Source organism: Arachis ipaensis, chromosome B4 (assembly GCF_059453495.1).
Source record: "Arachis ipaensis isolate K30076 ecotype BB chromosome B4, ASM5945349v1, whole genome shotgun sequence".
In the NCBI taxonomy this organism is placed as follows: domain Eukaryota; kingdom Viridiplantae; phylum Streptophyta; class Magnoliopsida; order Fabales; family Fabaceae; genus Arachis; species Arachis ipaensis.
In genome coordinates this window covers 9,488,547-9,495,187 of record NC_142439.1, presented here as the reverse complement: position 1 = coordinate 9,495,187, position 6,641 = coordinate 9,488,547, and the positions used below count along the sequence as shown (strand labels likewise).

Sequence of the window (6,641 nt, the reverse complement as noted above, 5' to 3'; positions counted from 1 at the left end):
AACGTATACATTACAAAGACAATATTAAAATGTTGATGTAAATTTTTAACTAAATCACATGATTTCATTTTTATTGTATTTAATTATTTATAATTGACTCATTCACAGGATATATCAATTTGTTCATTCTAATTTCCAAATTAAATATATATATATATATACTTTTTAATTTTCTCATTGCTATTATATATTACATCATGTTTAGTTTTCATATTAAAATTTTAATTAACTATTTATTTTGACATTTTATAATTTAAGTTTTAAATTTTGATCATTAATATATTTTTTTCATTTAATATGATCATTTTTTGTCATAAATTTAATTCTTTAATTTTAGTTCTATTGGTCAATCATCTTTTTCATTAGGTTCTTTTTCATGGATAATATTATTTAACCACTTACTACTATCAGGACTTTAATCCTCATCTAATTTTTATGTCCAAATAATTTTATCATAACAATTTTATCTTTATGTTTATTTATTTCTTTTCACTATTTTTTATTTATAATTTTTTCTCTAAAATTAATTGTAATTCACCTTATTATTTTTTTATTTATGAATTTTTTTCTAAAATTAATTATAATTTTCCTCTAATATTTTGGATAAAGTTTAAAAGTTCAGATTTTTTGTTTGTAATATATATGGTCAATATATCTATTGATCAGAACTATTTCATCATGTTGACTAATCTTTAATCCATTTATTCATGTTTTTTACTAGGCATGGTACCATTCTTATTTTCATGTAGTTTTTTTCCTTCTATTTATATAATGCAAGATGTTAATAAACCATTATGCACGTATTATGTAATTTTTAACTCATTCACTAGTATTAATTCAAAGCAAGAATAACATGGGATCCATTTGTAGATCTTGGCCTATGTCCAACAAGAAAAAAAAAAAAAGCAAGAATAATATGTATTTCAACTACTCACACATGTATATTTAATGATGCCACCTTATAAAACATGGTGAAAATCTTCTGGTGTAAATTATCATTTTTTTTTTCTATTTTAAAAACAATATAACAACTAAGTGCCGAGCTCATCTTTTATCATCTACTCTTCAGCTATTGTTCCCTTCTCGTTGACATAGATACCGTCAAAGAACTTCCTAATATCCTTGTTTTTCACATGGTATCTCTGATAAATCAATAGAAAAAGAAAACTTACAATTAGAATCTAGACAACAACGAAAAATAAACTGTTTGACAGTTTATGAGTGAATAATAAAGGAGAAACCTTGATACAAGCTCAATGTCATTTCCATCCAAAACGAGCTTATCTTTAAGCAAAGACATTCCCTCAAACATGTTCACCTTCCTCACCTACCAATACATTATAAACAGTTCAATATCTCAGAAATTAAAATAACTGCAATATACTTAATCACTAAAACAAAGTTGAAAAAAAAAAAAAAACTATGAACACATTAACACAGCACACAACAAGTTGGTAAACTTAATGAACAATTTAATATGTCATCAAAGTAAAATTAAAAAAATCTATTAATGCATTATTCAGCACACAACATGCTGGCGAACCTCATGAATAGTTCAATAACTAAGGAACTAAAATAATAACATCAGAGTTTACCTCATACTGCAAGATTAGAAAACCTACTTCATTTTCCTATTGTGATCTGAAATTAGAAAAAAAGATCAAATAGAAGGAGGGAGGGAAACATTAACCTTCTCTTCGTCAAGGAAGTTGCGGATCTCGATGGAGGAGTTGTTGTTGGAGATGCTGGCGTTAATCGGAAAGTGAGCATAGACGAACCTCCTCTTATAACGGTATCCCTTAGTAACGCCAGTGATGAAGTTCTGGCTGAGGGCAGTGCGGATGGCGGCAGAGGTCTTGCGAGAGCCAAACCAAGCGTCGATCTTAAGCTTCTTCTGGGCATTGTCGTCCTTGATGAGCTGGAAATCGAGGTTGAGGTGCTTGAAATCACGAACAAGCTTTCCATGGGACCTTAGCGTGAACCTTGATGCACACGCCTTTGGGAACGTTCATGGTCTTCATTTTTTTAGTAGGGTTTTCTCTCTTCCTTGCAACTCTGTATGTGATTTCTTTCTTCTCCCACAATGCAAAACGCAAAACCCAAGAGCTTCTATGTATCTCTGCTGCTAACCCTTCCAACGAATTTCTTAAGTTGAATTGTATTGGTCTTAGGCCGTCAGAGTTTAAAAACAAGTTTTCCAAATATTATACAAAATTGACAAATTCTATCTAACATTCGAAATAATATGTAACTTACTGTCTAGTGTAATTTTTTTTTCTCTCTATTTTAGAACCAATATAACAACTAAGTGCCGAGTTTTACTATCATTTTAATTTTATGTGTAATGTGTATATATATTTTCTCTCCTAAATAATTTTGTTATACATATTTCAGAATTACTAGAGGTATAAACTTATTCTTATTTTAACATATTTGATTTTGTTAATTAAGAATAACAATTGTGCTCTTAATAATTGTTTGTTTATATTTGTTTTTAAATATTATTTTATGTGATTATTTAGAAAAAAAGTTATATTTAAAAAAAATCATTTTTATAACAATTTTTTTTAAATTGGTATGTTACATTCTTTCATAACAGTCATAACAATCTTTGAATTACAATGCCCAAGGTGTTTATGCCAAAGGGAATAAGAGTCTTAGTCAGCACTAAAGGCAAAAGGAGCAGAGAACGTATTCGAAGATATTTCTATCAATTTGTCTAATACAGGAGTAGAGAACGTATTCGAAAAATAAGAAGATGAAGCTTGAAATGGTATGAATGCAGCCATCAAAGCGCTAAAGCTCTGATACCATGAACGAAAACAAGAGATACGATGGAATTTTAGAGAAGGATATCAGAAATATTCATTGAAATGTATTTTGAAATCAGAATTTGTTTTTCATATACTAAGAACTCTATTTTATATATGCCACATAATAACTAAAAAACTAAGTAAGTGATATAATAGTTTTGTAATAGAATTTCTGTTAACAACGGAAACTGGTTTTTGTTATTGTTGCTTCTTGACTTGTACATTAATAAGGCTTATATATAATTTAGACAAAAAATTTTAATTTTAAAATTGAAATATAAAATTGACTATTATTAGTTAAAATAAAACAGTTTAAATGTTGGGTTGTTTTAATTTTTTTTTTATAATATATGTAACAAATTTTTACAATATCATAATTTTTTATTTTTCTATTTAATTTTATTTATTTAAATTATTTATAAATTTATTCACATGATAATATTATTATGGTTTGTTTATCATTATCGTATTCTTATATCTATATATCATTTTAAAATTCTTGACTATGTAAATTATTGTTATATTATAAGTGTATTAAAACTAAACTCAAGTTTTATAATAATAAATATGAGAAAAAAAGTTTTAATAGGGTTAATAAAAATCACATTTTTTAAAGGGAAAATTTGCAATTTTTAGAATAGATAAGAATAAAATTGATTCCTTTGTTTATTATATTTAGGATGAATTGGTGATTAGCCATATGAAGTGGACACAATGTAGAGAGACAAGATTATTCAAATAAAATAAAAAAAAGGTGATATTTTATCTATTTTAAACTAAAATAATAAGATTTATATTATAAATATGGCAAATTAATAATAATAATAATAATAATAATAATAATAATAATAATAATAATAATAATAATAATAATTAAAACTAGCTTTTTTTTTATTTGACTGATATTTCATTTTTTGAGAATCTTTTTTTTCCAATATTATTTAGAGTGCGTGCAGCAAAGCCATTTCTCTCTGAACTTGCTGCGTCAAATCTCTGTTGTCATTTTCCTTGCTCTTATTCTCATTCTTTTATTTATTTATTTACTTTTTTTTGTTAAAAGTTTTGTTTTTTATTCTTTCAAAACCCCAAAAAGAGTTTATACTCATTTTAATAATATAATATTTTTGTATATTCCATGAAACGCCGAAAGCTTTATTCATCTCTTTCAATTCCTTCTTCTGTGATACCTTTTTTTTGGTCCCTCTCCTCTGTTCCCTATTATCCATTCTTTTTCTCTAACCCCATCTTCACTCTTCCTCTTCTTTGTAACAAGGTGCTTCCTTTTTCATCGATCATAACTCATTCTCCCTCTTCCTTTTCTGGGTTTCTCTCATAATCCTTTTAATAAGGTAAAATGGAAAGAAAAGAAAAAGTCAACATGCAAACGCTATTATGGCTCTGCTACAAAACAGAATCCTCAATAAATCTTCTTTGTTGTTTTTATCGTCGTGTTCATAGCGTTTGCCATTGGACACGTTCTTATTGTTAGTATATCTTGTTTGTTTCTTCCACTAACTGCTTAGAATTCTGGGTTCTGATAGGGATATGACATGATGGTGTTTTTGTCATAGATATATAGATTCACATGTGTCACATTACTTCGGTGTATTCTGAATTGTTCTAGTTTTCTTTTTCCCTTTTTTCTTTTTTTGAAAGTAATTACAGTGACACAAGGTTTTGAACATTGAAGGTATCGCCATGAATATAAAAATCTAATCTTTCACATTACAATTACATAGTTTTTGAGCTGATTCTGATGAATTTTTGTATAATTTGTTTTGTCACTTTTTTTTCTCATTACTCCTTCTGCATCACTCTTTCAGGTTGTGGGAGACTTTCAAAATTGGATCTTGCTCTGCTTATTATGTGCATGCATGGATTTTCTGCATTGACGTTTGTTCCTTTTGTTAGTGATGCTATTGTACTGAGTTCTGAATTTTCAAGACAAAGTTGTTGGTGCTTTTGCATGGGAGAAAGTTGAGTCTTACATGGAAGTGTTGTTGAAGTTCTTTGGTGGTACTGCAAATTCAGTTACTTGCAAATGCATGGTATTGTTTGTTACTGTTTTGATTCTTAGATTACTTCTCTTTCCTTCCTTCCCTAGTTTTGATGGGATTGAATGGACCAACATTGTGTATATCCGCAACAACCATCCTCCATTGTTGGGTTCTGAGTTTGGAATTAGGAAAAACAAGTTCTTGGAAGTTCCTCAGATTGTGTGGGGATTGAACAACCAGAAGATTGCATTTGCAAGGGCTTGTCTTACTGCTAGAATGCTGAATAGAACTCTTTTGATGCCTAGCCTTAGTGCCTCTTTGTTTTACAAAGAAATTGACCTCTTAAAGCCAATTTCCTTTGACAAAGTGTTCCAATTCAACGCGTTTAACACAATTTGCAGCGGTTTTGTTCAATTAGGCCAGTACTCGGATGTGTTAAATGTAACAAAAGTCCTTGAAATGCAGAAAGGAAGTGGAAGGAAGTGGACATTGGAAAGAGATTTATCACAATTGAGGGAGCATAGCCAGGGCTCGATCGATGACCACGAGGTAATTCGGATTGTTGGGAAGAATCCCTTTTTGTGGCATGATCATTGGCCTGTGAAGGATTATGCAAAGGTTTTCGAGTGCTTGCATTTGGTAGATAAGATTTCTGAAGAAGCAGATAGAGTTGTGTCTAGGATTAGAGAAGTTGGAAGAGAGGCAAGGGAAAGCATTAATGCTTCTGAGAGTTCTTCATTTCGGCCTATGCCATATGTTGCCGTCCACATGAGGATAGAAATTGATTGGATGATTCATTGCAAGAAATTAGAGCAGAGATTGAACACAAACCAAATATGCAGTAGCAGGGAAGAGATAATGGAAAGAGTTAGGAACATTGCCGGTTTGAAGGCTCCGGTCGTTGTTTATCTCGCGGTAGCCGATAAGCTCCTTAATGATTCTTCCATATTAGAACATTGGGGAGAAGGCATTCTTCCCTTTGAGAAGAAGAAACTTGGTGTTGATGGAATTTATAAGAAGTATCCATATCTAATTCAATCTGCAATCGACTATGAAGTGTGTTTGAGGGCTGATATCTTTGTTGGAAACAGTTTCTCCACATTTTCAAGCCTTATAGTCCTTGAAAGAACACAGAAGATGATGAAAATTGGAGCCACAAGCATGTGTGGAAATGATGCAAGATGGCCTTCTTATGCTTACAATATACCATCCGGAGAAGAATCAAATGGACCTATGAAATGGAATACAAATATGTCTGATTCAAGTCTTCAAGCAATCAGCTATGGCACCAACCACATTTCTTGTTGATAGTGCTGTGTATAATTTCTGTTGCAAATGTTCAGAATTCTTAGAGTAGATTAGAGGCCCTTCTTCTTGTGGAGTTTGATTAGCTCACATCAAGAAGAAAGAAAGAATGGTTAAGAGGTTACAACTTACAACAATGGGATATAGTTGTTTACATTGAGGTATGGTTTCTCTTTATGTAAATCATCATACTTTTAATGTCCATTGAGGAATGTTTTTTGAACATCTAGTTTTGTGACTTTTATACACACCCATATCATCTGATCATCATATTAGATTTTGATTTGGCCTCAATATTTAAATTAAGTTAGGTAAGTAACACAATTTATTTTTGCATATATCAACCCATTGATAACAATCAAAGTCTCTTGAAGAGGGCTATTTTGTTTATTTTTATCATTTTTAGAATAGTCATATTTGTTTATATAAAACATACATATTGTGCCAATTTATACTCTATTTACTGTTAGATAATAGTTGATTTAGTAACTTGTTTTTGTATTAAGATGCATTCTTTATATTCAAT

General features: G+C 29.9%; 1 non-coding gene and 1 pseudogene across 3 annotated transcripts; one reads left to right on the top strand and one right to left on the bottom strand.

Moving 5' to 3' along the window:
* Positions 1-1,058: 1,058 nt before the first annotated feature.
* On the bottom strand, positions 1,059-2,021 carry LOC107635986 (large ribosomal subunit protein uL6-like; annotated as a pseudogene).
* A 1,904-nt stretch (positions 2,022-3,925) lies between these two features.
* On the top strand, positions 3,926-6,338 carry LOC107638794 (O-fucosyltransferase 23). Of its 3 annotated transcripts, none has more exons than XR_015881377.1 (2): positions 3,926-4,086; positions 4,637-6,338. It is a non-coding gene; the product is annotated as an O-fucosyltransferase 23 (transcript). The 3 variants fall into 3 exon arrangements; XR_015881375.1 differs by having other exon boundaries at positions 3,929-4,162; XR_015881376.1 differs by having other exon boundaries at positions 3,974-4,503.
* Positions 6,339-6,641: the final 303 nt, after the last annotated feature.